The 20417-nt window shown below is 40.8% G+C and overlaps 22 non-coding genes across 22 annotated transcripts; all 22 read right to left on the reverse strand.

Annotated features, from left to right (window-relative positions):
• Positions 1-1276: 1276 nt before the first annotated feature.
• LOC116683650 (U4 spliceosomal RNA) lies at positions 1277-1416 on the reverse strand. Its single transcript, XR_004330638.1, has one exon. It is a non-coding gene; the product is annotated as a U4 spliceosomal RNA (small nuclear RNA).
• A 677-nt stretch (positions 1417-2093) lies between these two features.
• Positions 2094-2234, reverse strand: LOC116683669 (U4 spliceosomal RNA). Its single transcript, XR_004330656.1, has one exon. It is a non-coding gene; the product is annotated as a U4 spliceosomal RNA (small nuclear RNA).
• A 797-nt stretch (positions 2235-3031) lies between these two features.
• On the reverse strand, positions 3032-3172 carry LOC116683641 (U4 spliceosomal RNA). Its single transcript, XR_004330629.1, has one exon. It is a non-coding gene; the product is annotated as a U4 spliceosomal RNA (small nuclear RNA).
• Positions 3173-3850: 678 nt separating this feature from the next.
• On the reverse strand, positions 3851-3991 carry LOC116683642 (U4 spliceosomal RNA). Its single transcript, XR_004330630.1, has one exon. It is a non-coding gene; the product is annotated as a U4 spliceosomal RNA (small nuclear RNA).
• Positions 3992-4669: 678 nt separating this feature from the next.
• On the reverse strand, positions 4670-4810 carry LOC116683671 (U4 spliceosomal RNA). The gene has a single exon (XR_004330657.1). It is a non-coding gene; the product is annotated as a U4 spliceosomal RNA (small nuclear RNA).
• Positions 4811-5608: 798 nt separating this feature from the next.
• Positions 5609-5749, reverse strand: LOC116683625 (U4 spliceosomal RNA). The gene has a single exon (XR_004330613.1). It is a non-coding gene; the product is annotated as a U4 spliceosomal RNA (small nuclear RNA).
• Positions 5750-6419: 670 nt separating this feature from the next.
• Positions 6420-6560, reverse strand: LOC116683633 (U4 spliceosomal RNA). The gene has a single exon (XR_004330621.1). It is a non-coding gene; the product is annotated as a U4 spliceosomal RNA (small nuclear RNA).
• Positions 6561-7360: 800 nt separating this feature from the next.
• Positions 7361-7500, reverse strand: LOC116683627 (U4 spliceosomal RNA). Its single transcript, XR_004330615.1, has one exon. It is a non-coding gene; the product is annotated as a U4 spliceosomal RNA (small nuclear RNA).
• Positions 7501-8169: 669 nt separating this feature from the next.
• LOC116683624 (U4 spliceosomal RNA) lies at positions 8170-8310 on the reverse strand. The gene has a single exon (XR_004330612.1). It is a non-coding gene; the product is annotated as a U4 spliceosomal RNA (small nuclear RNA).
• An 801-nt stretch (positions 8311-9111) lies between these two features.
• On the reverse strand, positions 9112-9252 carry LOC116683629 (U4 spliceosomal RNA). Its single transcript, XR_004330617.1, has one exon. It is a non-coding gene; the product is annotated as a U4 spliceosomal RNA (small nuclear RNA).
• A 677-nt stretch (positions 9253-9929) lies between these two features.
• Positions 9930-10070, reverse strand: LOC116683672 (U4 spliceosomal RNA). The gene has a single exon (XR_004330658.1). It is a non-coding gene; the product is annotated as a U4 spliceosomal RNA (small nuclear RNA).
• Positions 10071-10870: 800 nt separating this feature from the next.
• On the reverse strand, positions 10871-11011 carry LOC116683674 (U4 spliceosomal RNA). Its single transcript, XR_004330660.1, has one exon. It is a non-coding gene; the product is annotated as a U4 spliceosomal RNA (small nuclear RNA).
• Positions 11012-11686: 675 nt separating this feature from the next.
• LOC116683675 (U4 spliceosomal RNA) lies at positions 11687-11827 on the reverse strand. Its single transcript, XR_004330661.1, has one exon. It is a non-coding gene; the product is annotated as a U4 spliceosomal RNA (small nuclear RNA).
• A 677-nt stretch (positions 11828-12504) lies between these two features.
• LOC116683676 (U4 spliceosomal RNA) lies at positions 12505-12645 on the reverse strand. The gene has a single exon (XR_004330662.1). It is a non-coding gene; the product is annotated as a U4 spliceosomal RNA (small nuclear RNA).
• Positions 12646-13445: 800 nt separating this feature from the next.
• Positions 13446-13586, reverse strand: LOC116683636 (U4 spliceosomal RNA). The gene has a single exon (XR_004330624.1). It is a non-coding gene; the product is annotated as a U4 spliceosomal RNA (small nuclear RNA).
• A 668-nt stretch (positions 13587-14254) lies between these two features.
• Positions 14255-14395, reverse strand: LOC116683634 (U4 spliceosomal RNA). The gene has a single exon (XR_004330622.1). It is a non-coding gene; the product is annotated as a U4 spliceosomal RNA (small nuclear RNA).
• An 801-nt stretch (positions 14396-15196) lies between these two features.
• On the reverse strand, positions 15197-15337 carry LOC116683677 (U4 spliceosomal RNA). Its single transcript, XR_004330663.1, has one exon. It is a non-coding gene; the product is annotated as a U4 spliceosomal RNA (small nuclear RNA).
• Positions 15338-16008: 671 nt separating this feature from the next.
• On the reverse strand, positions 16009-16149 carry LOC116683700 (U4 spliceosomal RNA). Its single transcript, XR_004330685.1, has one exon. It is a non-coding gene; the product is annotated as a U4 spliceosomal RNA (small nuclear RNA).
• An 800-nt stretch (positions 16150-16949) lies between these two features.
• Positions 16950-17090, reverse strand: LOC116683678 (U4 spliceosomal RNA). The gene has a single exon (XR_004330664.1). It is a non-coding gene; the product is annotated as a U4 spliceosomal RNA (small nuclear RNA).
• A 676-nt stretch (positions 17091-17766) lies between these two features.
• Positions 17767-17907, reverse strand: LOC116683698 (U4 spliceosomal RNA). Its single transcript, XR_004330683.1, has one exon. It is a non-coding gene; the product is annotated as a U4 spliceosomal RNA (small nuclear RNA).
• A 788-nt stretch (positions 17908-18695) lies between these two features.
• LOC116683679 (U4 spliceosomal RNA) lies at positions 18696-18836 on the reverse strand. Its single transcript, XR_004330665.1, has one exon. It is a non-coding gene; the product is annotated as a U4 spliceosomal RNA (small nuclear RNA).
• A 799-nt stretch (positions 18837-19635) lies between these two features.
• On the reverse strand, positions 19636-19776 carry LOC116683680 (U4 spliceosomal RNA). The gene has a single exon (XR_004330666.1). It is a non-coding gene; the product is annotated as a U4 spliceosomal RNA (small nuclear RNA).
• Positions 19777-20417: the final 641 nt, after the last annotated feature.

Below are 20417 nucleotides of genomic sequence, written 5' to 3' on the forward strand. Positions count from 1 at the left end.
TTTTAACCACTATGTCATTGTATGGACAGGAAATTTGTCAGTAGGGACCAAACTTGTTTTCTAGTACTAAGCTGTGAGCATGTTTGCTTCTGCTGTAAATGTGGGCATTTCAGAATAGAATCAATGGTGACTGAATGCTTTTGCAGCCAGCTCCGCGGCCAGCCAGGAACTGCAGATTTTGGCCATTAATTACAGCTGAATACTGCACATTGCTTTGGACAGTAATTTATCATTCGCTGAACTAAGGACAACATTGGAAAATACTTATAACAAGATACTAATAGTTCTCCTTTCCTATTCACTGGGCTTTTAATTTTCATACAGAAAGTAAAGTCCCTCCCATGAGACTGACAACAATTGCCAGAGCTGACTAGATTTGTTCTGGTTATAATGGCGGGGTTTTGATATTTCAAAGTCTTTTGCAATCAAGGTTTTCTTGCAGTAAACCTCAAGACATGAAATGTATGCCGCTAGCGAAAGATGACTTAAAGTCCTCCCACTTTATCTGGACCTGGTTAGTCACTCACCCCGACATGGTGCATATTTTCTCCACCCTCAGGGGTGTACAGTCATACAGAAGATGCAAGTGATTGCTTCTTGACCCAAGCTGACCTTTCCATGAGGTCACCGCTGTACAAGACCATAAGCCATATGCAACATGATCTATATGTTTTCAATGATTTATTGCTAGCCAAATGAAGTTTCAGTCTATGTCAGCCACAGAATATGTGATGCTTACCTGTCACCAAATGCCGTCCACCTTTCTCCCTCATAAACGAACGTTAAGCCATTAAAAACTGTTTGAAAACTGTTTATTTTTCCACTGGTCATTGTAAATGACAGCGATCATTTGTGTAGGGACCAAACTTGTTTTCTAGTACTAAGCTGTGAGCATGGTTGCTTCTGCTGTAAATGTGGCATTTCAGAATTAAAAGTCAATGGTGACTGAATGACTTTTGCAGCCAGAAATCTTTTCAGAAGGACCAAACCTGTTTTCTAGTACTAAGCTGTGAGCATGGTTGCTTCTGCTGTAAATGTGGCATTTCAGAACAGAAGTCAATGGTGACTGAATGACTTTTGCAGCCAGCATCAAGCGCCATTCCAGGAACTGCAGATTTGGCCATTGCATTACAGCTGAAAGTACTACACCATTTGGACAGGCTAATTTGATCATTCTGCTGAACTAGGACAACATTGGATAAATACTTATAACAAGATACAAATAGTTCTCACTTACCTATGTCCACTGGCTTTAATATTCGTACACAAGGTAAAGTCTCCCATGAGACTGACAACAATTGCCAGAGCTGACTATATTTCAAGTCATCCCGGCGGGGTATTGGGTAAAGTTTTCAACAGCAATAATCACGTCTCAGTAAAACCTCATAGACTATGAAAATGCCGCTGCGAAAGGATGACTTAAAGTCCTCCAACATTAAACTGGACCTGGTTTAGCACTCACAACAGACATGGTCCATCATTTCTCCACCCTCAGGGGTGTACAGTCATACAGAAGATGCAAGTGATTGGCTTCTTGACCCAAACTGACCTTTCCATGAGGTCACAGCTGTACAAGGACCATAAGCCATATGAAACATGATCTATATGTCTTCAATGAGTTATTGCTAGGCAAATGAAGTCTTCAGTCTATGTCAGCCACAGAATATGTGATGCATCTACCTGTCACTCAAAGCCGTCCACTCCTCAATAAAACAGAACATTAAGCCTTAAAACTGTTGAAAAATGTTTATTTTAACCACTATGTCATTGTAATGGACAGGAAATTTGTCAGTAGGGACCAAACTTGTTTTCTAGTACTAAGCTGTGAGCATTCTTCCTTCTGCTGTAAATGTGCGCATTTCAGAATAGAAGTCAATGGTGACTGAATGACTTTTGCAGCCAGCATCAAGCGGCCATTCCAGGACCTGCAGATCAGGCCATTGCATTACAGCTGAAAGTACTACACCATTTGGACAGGCTAATTTGATCATTCTGCTGAACTAGGACAACATCGGATAAATACTTATAACAAGATACTAATAGTTCTCACTTACCTATGTCAACTGGCTTTAATATTCATACACAAGGTAAAGTCTCCCATGAGACTGACAAAAATTGCCAGAGCTGACTATATTTCAAGTCATCCCGGCGGGGTATTGGGTAAAGTTTTCAACCAGCAATAATCACGTCTCAGTAAAACCTCATAGACTATGAAAATGCCGCTGCGAAAGGATGCTACAAACTCCTCCAACATTAAACTGGACTTGGTTTAGCACTTACAACAGACATGGTCCATCATTTCTCCACCCTCAGGGGGTGTACAGTCATACAGAAGATGCAAGTGATTGGCATCTTGACCCAAACTGACCTTTCCATGAGGTCACAGCTGTACAAGGACCATAAGCCATATGAAACATGATCTATATGTCTTCAATGAGTTATTGCTAGGCAAATGAAGTCTTCAGTCTATGTCAGCCACAGAATATGTGATGCATCTACCTGTCACTCAAGCCGTCCACTCCTCAATAAAACAGAACGTTAAGCCTTAAACTGTTGAAAACTGTTTATTTAACCACTATGTCATTGTAATGGACAGGAAATTTGTCAGTAGGGACCAAACTTGTTTTCTAGTACTAAGCTGTGAGCATGGTTGCTTCTGCTGTAAATGTGGGCATTTCAGAATAAAGTCAATGGTGACTGAATGACTTTTGCAGCCAGAAATCTTTTCAGAAGGGACCAAACCTGTTTTCTAGTACTAAGCTGTGAGCATGGTTGCTTCTGCTGTAAATGTGGGCATTTCAGAACAGAAGTCAATGGTTACTGAATGACTTTTGCAGCCAGCATCAAGCGGCCATTCCAGGAACTGCAGATTTTGCCATTGCATTACAGCTGAAAGTACTGCACCATTTGGACAGGCTAATTTGATCATTCTGCTGAACTAGGACAACATTGGATAAATAATTATAACAAGATACTAATAGTTCTCACTTACCTATGTCAACTGGCTTTAATATTCATACACAAGGTAAAGTCTCCCATGAGACTGACAGAAATTGCCAGAGGTGACTATATTTCAAGTCATACCGGCGGGGTATTGGGTAAAGTTTTCAACCAGCAATAATCACGTCTCAGTAAAACCTCATAGACTATGAAAATGCCGCTGTGAAAGGATGCCCTAAAGTCCTCCAACATTAAACTGGACTTGGTTTAGCACTTACAACAGACATGGTCCATCATTTCTCCACCCTCAGGTGGTGTACAGTCATACAGAAGATGCAAGTGATTGGCTTCTTGACCCAAACTGACCTTTCCATGAGGTCACAGCTGTACAAGGACCATAAGCCATATGAAACATGATCTATATGTTTTCAATGAGTTATTGCTAGGCAAATGAAGTCTTCAGTCTATGTCAGCCACAGAATATGTGATGCATCTACCTGTCACTCAAAGCCGTCCACTCCTCAATAAAACAGAACGTTAAGCCTTAAAACTGTTGAAAACTGTTTATTTTAACCACTATGTCATTGTAATGGACAGGAAATTTGTCAGTAGGGACCAAACTTGTTTTCTAGTACTAAGCTGTGAGCATGGTTGCTTCTGCTGTAAAGGTGGGCATTTCAGAACAGAAGTCAATGGTGACTGAATGACTTTTGCAGCCAGCATCAAGCGGCCATTCCAGGAACTGCAGATTTGGCCATTGCATTACAGCTGAAAGTACTACACCATTTGGACAGGCTAATTTGATCATTCTGCTGAACTAGGACAACATTGGATAAATAATTATAACAAGATACTAATAATTCTCACTTACCTATGCCAACTGGCTTTAATATTCATACACAAGGTAAAGTCTCCCATGAGACTGACAAAAATTGCCAGAGCTGACTATATTTCAAGTCATCCCGGCGGGGTATTGGGTAAAGTTTTCAACCAGCAATAACCACATCTCAGTATAACCTCATAGACTATGAAAATGCCGTGGCGAAAGGATGACTTGAAGTTCTCCAACATTATACTGGATCTGGTTTAGCACTCACAACAGACATGGTGCATAATTTCTCCACCCTCAGGGGGTGTACAGTCATACAGAAGATGCAAGTGATTGGCTTCTTGACCCAAACTGACCTTTCCATGAGGTCACAGCTGTACAAGGACCATAAGCCATATGAAACATGATCTATATGTTTTCAATGAGTTATTGCTAGGCAAATGAAGTCTTCAGTCTATGTCAGCCACAGAATATGTGATGCATCTACCTGTCACTCAAAGCCGTCCACTCCTCAATAAAACAGAACGTTAAGCCTTAAAACTGTTGAAAACTGTTTATTTTAACCACTATGTCATTGTGATGGACAGGAAATTTGTCAGTAGGGACAAAACTTGTTTTCTAGTGCTAAGCTGTGAGCATGGTTGCTTCTGCTGTAAATGTGGGCATTTCAGAATAGAAGTCAATGGTGACTGAATGACTTTTGCAGCCAGCATCAAGCGGCCATTCCAGGAACTGCAGATTTGGCCATTGCATTACAGCTGAAAGTACTGCACCATTTGGACAGGGTAATTTGATCATTCTGCTGAACTAGGACAACATTGGATAAATAATTATAACAAGATACTAATAATTCTCACTTACCTATGTCAACTGGTTTTAATACTCATACACAAGGTAAAGTCTCCCATGAGACTGACAAAAATTGCCAGAGCTGACTATATTTCAAGTCATCCCGGCGGGGTATTGGGTAAAGTTTTCAACCAGCAATAATCACGTCTCAGTAAAACCTCATAGACTATGAAAATGCCGCTGCGAAAGGATGACTTAAGTCCTCCAACATTAAACTGGACTTGGTTTAGCACTTACACACAGACATGGTGCATCATTTCTCCACCCTCAGGGGGTACAGTCATACAGAAGATGCAAGTGATTGGCTTCTTGACCCAAACTGACCTTTCCATGAGGTCACAGCTGTACAAGGACCATAAGCCATATGAAACATGATCTATATGTCTTCAATGAGTTATTGCTAGGCAAATGAAGTCTTCAGTCTATGTCAGCCACAGAATATGTGATGCATCTACCTGTCACTCAAAGCCGTCCACTCCTCAATAAAACAGAACATTAAGCCTTAAAACTGTTGAAAACTGTTTATTTTAACCACTATGTCATTGTAATGGACAGGAAATTTGTCAGTAGGGACCAAACTTGTTTTCTAGTACTAAGCTGTGAGCATTCTTCCTTCTGCTGTAAATGTGGGCATTTCAGAATAGAAGTCAATGGTGACTGAATGACTTTTTCAGCCAGAATTTTTTCAGTAGGGACCAAACCTGTTTTCTAGTACTAAGCTGTGAGCATGGTTGCTTCTGCTGTAAATGTTGGCATTTCAGAACAGAAGTCAATAATGACTGAATGACTTTTGCAGCCAGCATCAAGCGGCCATTCCAGGAACTGCAGATCAGGCCATTGCATTACAGCTGAAAGTACTACACCATTTGGACAGGCTAATTTGATCATTCTGCTGAACTAGGACAACATTGGATAAATACTTATAACAAGATACTAATAGTTCTCACTTACCTATGTCCACTGGCTTTAATATTCGTACACAAGGTAAAGTCTCCCATGAGACTGACAAAAATTGCCAGAGCTGACTATATTTCAAGTCATCCCGGCGGGGTATTGGGTAAAGTTTTCAACTAGCAATAATCACGTCTCAGTAAAACCTCATAGACTATGAAAATGCCGCTGCGAAAGGATGCCCTAAAGTCCTCCAACATTAAACTGGACCTGGTTTAGCACTCACAACAGACATGGTCCATCATTTCTCCACCCTCAGGGGGTGTACAGTCATACAGAAGATGCAAGTGATTGGCTTCTTGACCCAAACTGACCTTTCCATGAGGTCACAGCTGTACAAGGACCATAAGCCATATGAAACATGATCTATATGTCTTCAATGAGTTATTGCTAGGCAAATGAAGTCTTCAGTCTATGTCAGCCACAGAATATGTGATGCATCTACCTGTCACTCAAAGCCGTCCACTCCTCAATAAAACAGAACGTTAAGCTGTTGAAAACTGTTTATTTTAACCACTATGTCATTGTAATGGACAGGAAATTTGTCAGTAGGGACCAAACTTGTTTTCTAGTACTAAGCTGTGAGCATGGTTGCTTCTGCTGTAAATGTGGGCATTTCAGAATAGAAGTCAATGGTGACTGAATGACTTTTGCAGCCAGCATCAAGCGGCCATTCCAGGAACTGCAGATTTGGCCATTGCATTACAGCTGAAAGTACTGCACCATTTGGACAGGCTAATTTGATCATTCTGCTGAACTAGGACAACATTGGATAAATACTTATAACAAGATACTAATAGTTCTCACTTACCTATGTCAACTGGCTTTAATATTCATACACAAGGTAAAGTCTCCCATGAGACTGACAAAAATTGCCAGAGCTGACTATATTTCAAGTCTTGCCGGCGGGGTATTGGGTAAAGTTTTCAACCAGCAATAATCACGTCTCAGTAAAACCTCATAGACTATGAAAATGCCGCTGCGAAAGGATGACTTAAAGTCCTCCAACATTATACTGGACCTGGTTTAGCACTCACAACAGACATGGTGCATAATTTCTCCACCCTCAGGGGGTGTACAGTCATACAGAAGATGCAAGTGATTGGCTTCTTGACCAAACTGACCTTTCCATGAGGTCACAGCTGTACAAGGACCATAAGCCATATGAAACATGATCTATATGTTTTCAATGAGTTATTGCTAGGCAAATGAAGTCTTCAGTCTATGTCAGCCACAGAATATGTGATGCATCTACCTGTCACTCAAAGCCGTCCACTCCTCAATAAAACAGAACGTTAAGCCTTAAAACTGTTGAAAACTGTTTATTTTAACCACTATGTCATTGTAATGGACAGGAAATTTGTCAGTAGGGACCAAACTTGTTTTCTAGTACCAAGCTGTGAGCATGGTTGCTTCTGCTGTAAATGTGGGCATTTCAGAATAGAAGTCAATGGTGACTGAATGACTTTTGCAGCCAGAAATCTTTTCAGAAGGGACCAAACCTGTTTTCTAGTACTAAGCTGTGAGCATGGTTGCTTCTGCTGTAAATGTAGGCATTTCAGAACAGAAGTCAATGGTGACTGAATGACTTTTGCAGCCAGCATCAAGCGGCCATTCCAGGAACTGCAGATTTGGCCATTGCATTACAGCTGAAAGTACTGCACCATTTGGACAGGCTAATTTGATCATTCTGCTGAACTAGGACAACATTGGATAAATAATTATTACAAGATACTAATAATTCTCACTTACCTATGTCAACTGGCTTTAATATTCATACACAAGGTAAAGTCTCCCATGAGACTGACAAAAATTGCCAGAGCTGACTATATTTCAAGTCATCCCGGCGGGGTATTGGGTAAAGTTTTCAACCAGCAATAATCACGTCTCAGTAAACCTCATAGACTATGAAAATGCCGCTGCGAAAGGATGACTTAAAGTCCTCCAACATTAAACTGGACCTGGTTTAGCACTTACAACAGACATGGTCCATCATTTCTCCACCCTCAGGGGGTGTACAGTCATACAGAAGATGCAAGTGATTGGCTTCTTGACCCAAACTGACCTTTCCATGAGGTCACAGCTGTACAAGGACCATAAGCCATATGAAACATGATCTATATGTCTTCAATGAGTTATTGCTAGGCAAATGAAGTCTTCAGTCTATGTCAGCCACAGAATATGTGATGCATCTACCTGTCACTCAAAGCCGTCCACTCCTCAATAAAACAGAACGTTAAGCTGTTGAAAACTGTTTATTTTAACCACTATGTCATTGTAATGGACAGGAAATTTGTCAGTAGGGACCAAACTTGTTTTCTAGTACTAAGCTGTGAGCATGGTTGCTTCTGCTGTAAATGTGGCATTTCAGAATAGAAGTCAATGGTGACTGAATGACTTTTGCAGCCAGCATCAAGCGGCCATTCCAGGAACTGCAGATTTGGCCATTGCATTACAGCTGAAAGTACTGCACCATTTGGACAGGCTAATTTGATCATTCTGCTGAACTAGGACAACATTGGATAAATACTTATAACAAGATACTAATAGTTCTCACTTACCTATGTCAACTGGCTTTAATATTCATACACAAAGTAAAGTCTCCCATGAGACTGACAAAAATTGCCAGAGCTGACTATATTTCAAGTCTTCCCGGCGGGGTATTGGGTAAAGTTTTCAACCAGCAATAATCACGTCTCAGTAAAACCTCATAGACTATGAAAATGCCGCTGCGAAAGGATGACTTAAAGTCCTCCAACATTAAACTGGACCTGGTTTAGCACTCACAACAGACATGGTCCATAATTTCTCCACCCTCAGGGGGTGTACAGTCATACAGAAGATGCAAGTGATTGGCTTCTTGACCCAAACTGACCTTTCCATGAGGTCACAGCTGTACAAGGACCATAAGCCATATGAAACATGATCTATATGTTTTCAATGAGTTATTGCTAGGCAAATGAAGTCTTCAGTCTATGTCAGCCACAGAATATGTGATGCATCTACCTGTCACTCAAAGCCGTCCACTCCTCAATAAAACAGAACGTTAAGCCTTAAAACTGTTGAAAACTGTTTATTTTAACCACTATGTCATTGTAATGGACAGGAAATTTGTCAGTAGGGACCAAACTTGTTTTCTAGTACTAAGCTGTGAGCATGGTTGCTTCTGCTGTAAATGTGGGCATTTCAGAATAGAAGTCAATGGTGACTGAATGACTTTTGCAGCCAGAAATCTTTTCAGAAGGGACCAAACCTGTTTTCTAGTACTAAGCTGTGAGCATGGTTGCTTCTGCTGTAAATGTAGGCATTTCAGAACAGAAGTCAATGGTGACTGAATGACTTTTGCAGCCAGCATCAAGCGGCCATTCCAGGAACTGCAGATTTGGCCATTGCATTACAGCTGAAAGTACTACACCATTTGGACAGGCTAATTTGATCATTCTGCTGAACTAGGACAACATTGGATAAATACTTATAACAAGATACAAATAGTTCTCACTTACCTATGTCCACTGGCTTTAATATTCGTACACAAGGTAAAGTCTCCCATGAGACTGACAACAATTGCCAGAGCTGACTATATTTCAAGTCATCCCGGCGGGGTATTGGGTAAAGTTTTCAACTAGCAATAATCACGTCTCAGTAAAACCTCATAGACTATGAAAATGCCGCTGCGAAAGGATGACTTAAAGTCCTCCAACATTAAACTGGACCTGGTTTAGCACTCACAACAGACATGGTCCATCATTTCTCCACCCTCAGGGGGTGTACAGTCATACAGAAGATGCAAGTGATTGGCTTCTTGACCCAAACTGACCTTTCCATGAGGTCACAGCTGTACAAGGACCATAAGCCATATGAAACATGATCTATATGTCTTCAATGAGTTATTGCTAGGCAAATGAAGTCTTCAGTCTATGTCAGCCACAGAATATGTGATGCATCTACCTGTCACTCAAAGCCGTCCACTCCTCAATAAAACAGAACATTAAGCCTTAAAACTGTTGAAAACTGTTTATTTTAACCACTATGTCATTGTAATGGACAGGAAATTTGTCAGTAGGGACCAAACTTGTTTTCTAGTACTAAGCTGTGAGCATGGTTGCTTCTGCTGTAAATGTGGGCATTTCAGAATAGAAGTCAATGGTGACTGAATGACTTTTGCAGCCAGCATCAAGCGGCCATTCCAGGAACTGCAGATCAGGCCATTGCATTACAGCTGAAAGTACTACACCATTTGGACAGGCTAATTTGATCATTCTGCTGAACTAGGACAACATTGGATAAATACTTATAACAAGATACTAATAGTTCTCACTTACCTATGTCAACTGGCTTTAATATTCATACACAAGTAAAGTCTCCCATGAGACTGACAAAAATTGCCAGAGCTGACTATATTTCAAGTCATCCCGGCGGGGTATTGGGTAAAGTTTTCAACCAGCAATAATCACGTCTCAGTAAAACCTCATAGACTATGAAAATGCCGCTGCGAAAGGATGCTACAAAGTCCTCCAACATTAAACTGGACTTGGTTTAGCACTTACAACAGACATGGTCCATCATTTCTCCACCCTCAGGGGGTGTACAGTCATACAGAAGATGCAAGTGATTGGCTTCTTGACCCAAACTGACCTTTCCATGAGGTCACAGCTGTACAAGGACCATAAGCCATATGAAACATGATCTATATGTCTTCAATGAGTTATTGCTAGGCAAATGAAGTCTTCAGTCTATGTCAGCCACAGAATATGTGATGCATCTACCTGTCACTCAAAGCCGTCCACTCCTCAATAAAACAGAACATTAAGCCTTAAAACTGTTGAAAACTGTTTATTTTAACCACTATGTCATTGTAATGGACAGGAAATTTGTCAGTAGGGACCAAACTTGTTTTCTAGTACTAAGCTGTGAGCATGGTTGCTTCTGCTGTAAATGTGGGCATTTCAGAATAAAGTCAATGGTGACTGAATGACTTTTGCAGCCAGAAATCTTTTCAGAAGGGACCAAACCTGTTTTCTAGTACTAAGCTGTGAGCATGGTTGCTTCTGCTGTAAATGTGGGCATTTCAGAACAGAAGTCAATGGTGACTGAATGACTTTTGCAGCCAGCATCAAGCGGCCATTCCAGGAACTGCAGATTTTGCCATTGCATTACAGCTGAAAGTACTGCACCATTTGGACAGGCTAATTTGATCATTCTGCTGAACTAGGACAACATTGGATAAATACTTATAACAAGATACTAATAGTTCTCACTTACCTATGTCAACTGGCTTTAATATTCATACACAAGGTAAAGTCTCCCATGAGACTGACAAAAATTGCCAGAGCTGACTATATTTCAAGTCATCCCGGCGGGGTATTGGGTAAAGTTTTCAACCAGCAATAATCACGTCTCAGTAAAACCTCATAGACTATGAAAATGCCGCTGCGAAAGGATGCCTAAAGTCCTCCAACATTAAACTGGACTTGGTTTAGCACTTACAACAGACATGGTCCATCATTTCTCCACCCTCAGGGGTGTACAGTCATACAGAAGATGCAAGTGATTGGCTTCTTGACCCAAACTGACCTTTCCATGAGGTCACAGCTGTACAAGGACCATAAGCCATATGAAACATGATCTATATTCTTCAATGAGTTATTGCTAGGCAAATGAAGTCTTCAGTCTATGTCAGCCACAGAATATGTGATGCATCTACCTGTCACTCAAAGCCGTCCACTCCTCAATAAAACAGAACGTTAAGCCTTAAAACTGTTGAAAACTGTTTATTTTAACCACTATGTCATTGTAATGGACAGGAAATTTGTCAGTAGGGACCAAACTTGTTTTCTAGTACTAAGCTGTGAGCATGGTTGCTTCTGCTGTAAATGTGGGCATTTCAGAATAGAAGTCAATGGTGACTGAATGACTTTTGCAGCCAGCATCAAGCGGCCATTCCAGGAACTGCAGATTTGGCCATTGCATTACAGCTGAAAGTACTGCACCATTTGGACAGGCTAATTTGATCATTCTGCTGAACTAGGACAACATTGGATAAATAATTATAACAAGATACTAATAGTTCTCACTTACCTATGTCAACTGGCTTTAATATTCATACACAAGGTAAAGTCTCCCATGAGACTGACAAAAATTGCCAGAGCTGACTATATTTCAAGTCATCCCGGCGGGGTATTGGGTAAAGTTTTCAACCAGCAATAATCACGTCTCAGTAAAACCTCATAGACTATGAAAATGCCGCTGCGAAAGGATGACTTAAGTCCTCCAACATTAAACTGGACCTGGTTTAGCACTCACAACAGACATGGTCCATCATTTCTCCACCCTCAGGGGGTGTACAGTCATACAGAAGATGCAAGTGATTGGCTTCTTGACCCAAACTGACCTTTCCATGAGGTCACAGCTGTACAAGGACCATAAGCCATATGAAACATGATCTATATGTCTTCAATGAGTTATTGCTAGGCAAATGAAGTCTTCAGTCTATGTCAGCCACAGAATATGTGATGCATCTACCTGTCACTCAAAGCCGTCCACTCCTCAATAAAACAGAACGTTAAGCCTTAAAACTGTTGAAAACTGTTTATTTTAACCACTATGTCATTGTAATGGACAGGAAATTTGTCAGTAGGGACCAAACTTGTTTTCTAGTACTAAGCTGTGAGCATGGTTGCTTCTGCTGTAAATGTGGGCATTTCAGAATAGAAGTCAATGGTGACTGAATGACTTTTGCAGCCAGCATCAAGCGGCCATTCCAGGAACTGCAGATTTGGCCATTGCATTACAGCTGAAAGTACTGCACCATTTGGACAGGCTAATTTGATCATTCTGCTGAACTAGGACAACATTGGATAAATACTTATAACAAGATACTAATAGTTCTCACTTACCTATGTCAACTGGCTTTAATATTCATACACAAGGTAAAGTCTCCCATGAGACTGACAAAAATTGCCAGAGCTGACTATATTTCAAGTCATCCCGGCGGGGTATTGGGTAAAGTTTTCAACCAGCAATAATCACGTCTCAGTAAAACCTCATAGACTATGAAAATGCCGCTGCGAAAGGATGACTTAAAGTCCTCCAACATTAAACTGGACTTGGTTTAGCACTCACAACAGACATGGTGCATCATTTCTCCACCCTCAGGGGGTGTACAGTCATACAGAAGATGCAAGTGATTGGCTTCTTGACCCAAACTGACCTTTCCATGAGGTCACAGCTGTACAAGGACCATAAGCCATATGAAACATGATCTATATGTCTTCAATGAGTTATTGCTAGGCAAATGAAGTCTTCAGTCTATGTCAGCCACAGAATATGTGATGCATCTACCTGTCACTCAAAGCCGTCCACTCCTCAATAAAACAGAACATTAAGCCTTAAAACTGTTGAAAACTGTTTATTTTAACCACTATGTCATTGTAATGGACAGGAAATTTGTCAGTAGGGACCAAACTTGTTTTCTAGTACTAAGCTGTGAGCATGGTTGCTTCTGCTGTAAATGTGGGCATTTCAGAATAGAAGTCAATGGTGACTGAATGACTTTTGCAGCCAGAATTTTTTCAGTAGGGACCAAACCTGTTTTCTAGTACTAAGCTGTGAGCATGGTTGCTTCTGCTGTAAATGTGGGCATTTCAGAACAGAAGTCAATGGTGACTGAATGACTTTTGCAGCCAGCATCAAGCGGCCATTCCAGGAACTGCAGATCAGGCCATTGCATTACAGCTGAAAGTACTGCACCATTTGGACAGGCTAATTTGATCATTCTGCTGAACTAGGACAACATTGGATAAATACTTATAACAAGATACTAATAGTTCTCACTTACCTATGTCCACTGGCTTTAATATTCGTACACAAGGTAAAGTCTCCCATGAGACTGACAAAAATTGCCAGAGCTGACTATATTTCAAGTCATCCCGGCGGGGTATTGGGTAAAGTTTTCAACTAGCAATAATCACGTCTCAGTAAAACCTCATAGACTATGAAAATGCCGCTGCGAAAGGATGCCCTAAAGTCCTCCAACATTAAACTGGACCTGGTTTAGCACTCACAACAGACATGGTGCATAATTTCTCCACCCTCAGGGGTGTACAGTCATACAGAAGATGCAAGTGATTGGCTTCTTGACCCAAACTGACCTTTCCATGAGGTCACAGCTGTACAAGGACCATAAGCCATATGAAACATGATCTATATGTCTTCAATGAGTTATTGCTAGGCAAATGAAGTCTTCAGTCTATGTCAGCCACAGAATATGTGATGCATCTACCTGTCACTCAAAGCCGTCCACTCCTCAATAAAACAGAACGTTAAGCTGTTGAAACTGTTTATTTTAACCACTATGTCATTGTAATGGACAGGAAATTTGTCAGTAGGGACCAAACTTGTTTTCTAGTACTAAGCTGTGAGCATGGTTGCTTTCTGCTGTAAATGTGGGCATTTCAGAATAGAAGTCAATGGTGACTGAATGACTTTTGCAGCCAGCATCAAGCGGCCATTCCAGGAACTGCAGATTTGGCCATTGCATTACAGCTGAAAGTACTGCACCATTTGGACAGGCTAATTTGATCATTCTGCTGAACTAGGACAACATTGGATAAATACTTATAACAAGATACTAATAGTTCTCACTTACCTATGTCAACTGGCTTTAATATTCATACACAAGTAAAGTCTCCCATGAGACTGACAAAAATTGCCAGAGCTGACTATATTTCAAGTCTTGCCGGCGGGGTATTGGGTAAAGTTTTCAACCAGCAATAATCACGTCTCAGTAAAACCTCATAGACTATGAAAATGCCGCTGCGAAAGGATGACTTAAAGTCCTCCAACATTAAACTGGACCTGGTTTAGCACTCACAACAGACATGGTGCATAATTTCTCCACCCTCAGGGGGTGTACAGTCATACAGAAGATGCAAGTGATTGGCTTCTTGACCCAAACTGACCTTTCCATGAGGTCACAGCTGTACAAGGACCATAAGCCATATGAAACATGATCTATATGTTTTCAATGAGTTATTGCTAGGCAAATGAAGTCTTCAGTCTATGTCAGCCACAGAATATGTGATGCATCTACCTGTCACTCAAAGCCGTCCACTCCTCAATAAAACAGAACGTTAAGCCTTAAAACTGTTGAAAACTGTTTATTTTAACCACTATGTCATTGTAATGGACAGGAAATTTGTCAGTAGGGACCAAACTTGTTTTCTAGTACTAAGCTGTGAGCATGGTTGCTTCTGCTGTAAATGTGGGCATTTCAGAATAGAAGTCAATGGTGACTGAATGACTTTTGCAGCCAGAAATCTTTTCAGAAGGGACCAAACCTGTTTTCTAGTACTAAGCTGTGAGCATGGTTGCTTCTGCTGTAAATGTAGGCATTTCAGAACAGAAGTCAATGGTGACTGAATGACTTTTGCAGCCAGCATCAAGCGGCCATTCCAGGAACTGCAGATTTGGCCATTGCATTACAGCTGAAAGTACTGCACCATTTGGACAGGCTAATTTGATCATTCTGCTGAACTAGGACAACATTGGATAAATACTTATAACAAGATACTAATAGTTCTCACTTACCTATGTCAACTGGCTTTAATATTCATACACAAGGTAAAGTCTCCCATGAGACTGACAAAAATTGCCAGAGCTGACTATATTTCAAGTCATCCCGGCGGGGTATTGGGTAAAGTTTTCAACCAGCAATAATCACGTCTCAGTAAAACCTCATAGACTATGAAAATGCCGCTGCGAAAGGATGACTTAAAGTCCTCCAACATTAAACTGGACCTGGTTTAGCACTTACAACAGACATGGTCCATCATTTCTCCACCCTCAGGGGGTGTACAGTCATACAGAAGATGCAAGTGATTGGCTTCTTGACCCAAACTGACCTTTCCATGAGGTCACAGCTGTACAAGGACCATAAGCCATATGAAACATGATCTATATGTCTTCAATGAGTTATTGCTAGGCAAATGAAGTCTTCAGTCTATGTCAGCCACAGAATATGTGATGCATCTACCTGTCACTCAAAGCCGTCCACTCCTCAATAAAACAGAACGTTAAGCTGTTTGAAAACTGTTTATTTTAACCACTATGTCATTGTAATGGACAGGAAATTTGTCAGTAGGGACCAAACTTGTTTTCTAGTACTAAGCTGTGAGCATGGTTGCTTCTGCTGTAAATGTGGGCATTTCAGAATAGAAGTCAATGGTGACTGAATGACTTTTGCAGCCAGCATCAAGCGGCCATTCCAGGAACTGCAGATTTGGCCATTGCATTACAGCTGAAAGTACTGCACCATTTGGACAGGCTAATTTGATCATTCTGCTGAACTAGGACAACATTGGATAAATACTTATAACAAGATACTAATAGTTCTCACTTACCTATGTCAACTGGCTTTAATATTCATACACAAAGTAAAGTCTCCCATGAGACTGACAAAAATTGCCAGAGCTGACTATATTTCAAGTCATCCCGGCGGGGTATTGGGTAAAGTTTTCAACCAGCAATAATCACGTCTCAGTATAACCTCATAGACTATGAAAATGCCGCTGCGAAAGGATGACTTAAAGTCCTCCAACATTATACTGGACCTGGTTTAGCACTCACAACAGACATGGTGCATAATTTCTCCACCCTCAGGGGGTGTACAGTCATACAGAAGATGCAAGTGATTGGCTTCTTGACCCAAACTGACCTTTCCATGAGGTCACAGCTGTACAAGGACCATAAGCCATATGAAACATGATCTATATGTTTTCAATGAGTTATTGCTAGGCAAATGAAGTCTTCAGTCTATGTCAGCCACAGAATATGTGATGCATCTACCTGTCACTCAAAGCCGTCCACTCCTCAATAAAACAGAACGTTAAGCCTTAAAACTGTTGAAAACTGTTTATTTTAACCACTATGTCATTGTAATGGACAGGAAATTTGTCAGTAGGGACCAAACTTGTTTTCTAGTACTAAGCTGTGAGCATGGTTGCTTCTGCTGTAAATGTGGGCATTTCAGAATAGAAGTCAATGGTGACTGAATGACTTTTGCAGCCAGAAATCTTTTCAGAAGGGACCAAACCTGTTTTCTAGTACTAAGCTGTGAGCATGGTTGCTTCTGCTGTAAATGTAGGCATTTCAGAACAGAAGTCAATGGTGACTGAATGACTTTTGCAGCCAGCATCAAGCGGCCATTCCAGGAACTGCAGATTTGGCCATTGCATTACAGCTGAAAGTACTGCACCATTTGGACAGGCTAATTTGATCATTCTGCTGAACTAGGACAACATTGGATAAATACTTATAACAAGATACTAATAGTTCTCACTTACCTATGTCAACTGGCTTTAATATTCATACACAAGTAAAGTCTCCCATGAGACTGACAAAAATTGCCAGAGCTGACTATATTTCAAGTCATCCCGGCGGGGTATTGGGTAAAGTTTTCAACCAGCAATAATCACGTCTCAGTAAAACCTCATAGACTATGAAAATGCCGCTGCGAAAGGATGCTAAAGTCCTCCAACATTAAACTGGACCTGGTTTAGCACTTACAACAGACATGGTCCATCATTTCTCCACCCTCAGGGGGTGTACAGTCATACAGAAGATGCAAGTGATTGGCTTCTTGACCCAAACTGACCTTTCCATGAGGTCACAGCTGTACAAGGACCATAAGCCATATGAAACATGATCTATATGTCTTCAATGAGTTATTGCTAGGCAAATGAAGTCTTCAGTCTATGTCAGCCACAGAATATGTGATGCATCTACCTGTCACTCAAAGCCGTCCACTCCTCAATAAAACAGAACATTAAGCCTTAAAACTGTTGAAAACTGTTTATTTTAACCACTATGTCATTGTAATGGACAGGAAATTTGTCAGTAGGGACCAAACTTGTTTTCTAGTACTAAGCTGTGAGCATGGTTGCTTCTGCTGTAAATGTGGGCATTTCAGAATAGAAGTCAATGGTTACTGAATGACTTTTGCAGCCAGCATCAAGCGGCCATTCCAGGAACTGCAGATTTTGCCATTGCATTACAGCTGAAAGTACTGCACCATTTGGACAGGCTAATTTGATCATTCTGCTGAACTAGGACAACATTGGATAAATACTTATAACAAGATACTAATAGTTCTCACTTACCTATGTCAACTGGCTTTAATATTCATACACAAGGTAAAGTCTCCCATGAGACTGACAAAAATTGCCAGAGCTGACTATATTTCAAGTCATCCCGGCGGGCTATTGGGTAAAGTTTTCAACCAGCAATAATCACGTCTCAGTAAAACCTCATAGACTATGAAAATGCCGCTGCGAAAGGATGCTTAAAGTCCTCCAACATTAAACTGGACTTGGTTTAGCACTCACAACAGACATGGTCCATCATTTCTCCACCCTCAGGGGGTGTACAGTCATACAGAAGATGCAAGTGATTGGCTTCTTGACCCAAACTGACCTTTCCATGAGGTCACAGCTGTACAAGGACCATAAGCCATATGAAACATGATCTATATGTCTTCAATGAGTTATTGCTAGGCAAATGAAGTCTTCAGTCTATGTCAGCCACAGAATATGTGATGCATCTACCTGTCACTCAAAGCCGTCCACTCCTCAATAAAACAGAACATTAAGCCTTAAAACTGTTGAAAACTGTTTATTTTAACCACTATGTCATTGTAATGGACAGGAAATTTGTCAGTAGGGACCAAACTTGTTTTCTAGTACTAAGCTGTGAGCATGGTTGCTTCTGCTGTAAATGTGGGCATGAATAAAAGTCAATGGTGACTGAATGACTTTTGCAGCCAGAAATCTTTTCAGAAGGGACCAAACCTGTTCTAGTACTAAGCTGTGAGCATGGTTGCTTCTGCTGTAAATGTCATTTCAGAATAGAAGTCAATGACTGAATGACTTTTGCAGCCAGCATCAAGCGGCCATTCCAGGAACTGCAGATTTGGCCATTGCATTACAGCTGAAAGTACTGCACCATTTGGACAGGCTAATTTGATCATTCTGCTGAACTAGGACAACATTGGATAAATACTTATAACAAGATACTAATAGTTCTCACTTACCTATGTCAACTGGCTTTAATATTCATACACAAGGTAAAGTCTCCCATGAGACTGACAAAAATTGCCAGAGCTGACTATATTTCAAGTCATCCCGGCGGGGTATTGGGTAAAGTTTTCAACCAGCAATAATCACGTCTCAGTAAAACCTCATAGACTATGAAAATGCCGCTGCGAAAGGATGACTTAAAGTCCTCCAACATTAAACTGGAATTGGTTTAGCACTTACAACAGACATGGTGCATCATTTCTCCACCCTCAGGGGGTGTACAGTCATACAGAAGATGCAAGTGATTGGCTTCTTGACCCAAACTGACCTTTCCATGAGGTCACAGCTGTACAAGGACCATAAGCCATATGAAACATGATCTATATGTCTTCAATGAGTTATTGCTAGGCAAATGAAGTCTTCAGTCTATGTCAGCCACAGAATATGTGATGCATCTACCTGTCACTCAAAGCCGTCCACTCCTCAATAAAACAGAACATTAAGCCTTAAAACTGTTGAAAACTGTTTATTTTAACCACTATGTCATTGTAATGGACAGGAAATTTGTCAGTAGGGACCAAACTTGTTTTCTAGTACTAAGCTGTGAGCATGGTTGCTTCTGCTGTAAATGTGGGCATTTCAGAATAGAAGTCAATGGTGACTGAATGACTTTTGCAGCCAGAATTTTTTCAGAAGGGACCAAACCTGTTTTCTAGTACTAAGCTGTGAGCATGGTTGCTTCTGCTGTAAATGTGGCATTTCAGAACAGAAGTCAATGGTGACTGAATGACTTTTGCAGCCAGCATCAAGCGGCCATTCCAGGAACTGCAGATCAGGCCATTGCATTACAGCTGAAAGTACTGCACCATTTGGACAGGCTAATTTGATCATTCTGCTGAACTAGGACAACATTGGATAAATACTTATAACAAGATACTAATAGTTCTCACTTACCTATGTCAACTGGCTTTAATATTCATACACAAGGTAAAGTCTCCCATGAGACTGACAAAAATTGCCAGAGCTGACTATATTTCAAGTCATCCCGGCGGGGTATTGGGTAAAGTTTTCAACCAGCAATAATCACGTCTCAGTAAAACCTCATAGACTATGAAAATGCCGCTGCGAAAGGATGCCCTAAAGTCCTCCAACATTAAACTGGACCTGGTTTAGCACTCACAACAGACATGGTCCATCATTTCTCCACCCTCAGGGGTGTACAGTCATACAGAAGATGCAAGTGATTGGCTTCTTGACCCAAACTGACCTTTCCATGAGGTCACAGCTGTACAAGGACCATAAGCCATATGAAACATGATCTATATGTCTTCAATGAGTTATTGCTAGGCAAATGAAGTCTTCAGTCTATGTCAGCCACAGAATATGTGATGCATCTACCTGTCACTCAAAGCCGTCCACTCCTCAATAAAACAGAACGTTAAGCTGTTGAAAACTGTTTATTTTAACCACTATGTCATTGTAATGGACAGGAAATTTGTCAGTAGGGACCAAACTTGTTTTCTAGTACTAAGCTGTGAGCATGGTTGCTTCTGCTGTAAATGTGGGCATTTCAGAATAGAAGTCAATGGTGACTGAATGACTTTTGCAGCCAGCATCAAGCGGCCATTCCAGGAACTGCAGATTTGGCCATTGCATTACAGCTGAAAGTACTGCACCATTTGGACAGGCTAATTTGATCATTCTGCTGAACTAGGACAACATTGGATAAATACTTATAACAAGATACTAATAGTTCTCACTTACCTATGTCAACT

Source organism: Etheostoma spectabile, unplaced genomic scaffold (assembly GCF_008692095.1).
Source record: "Etheostoma spectabile isolate EspeVRDwgs_2016 unplaced genomic scaffold, UIUC_Espe_1.0 scaffold00019056, whole genome shotgun sequence".
Lineage (NCBI taxonomy): Eukaryota > Metazoa > Chordata > Actinopteri > Perciformes > Percidae > Etheostoma > Etheostoma spectabile.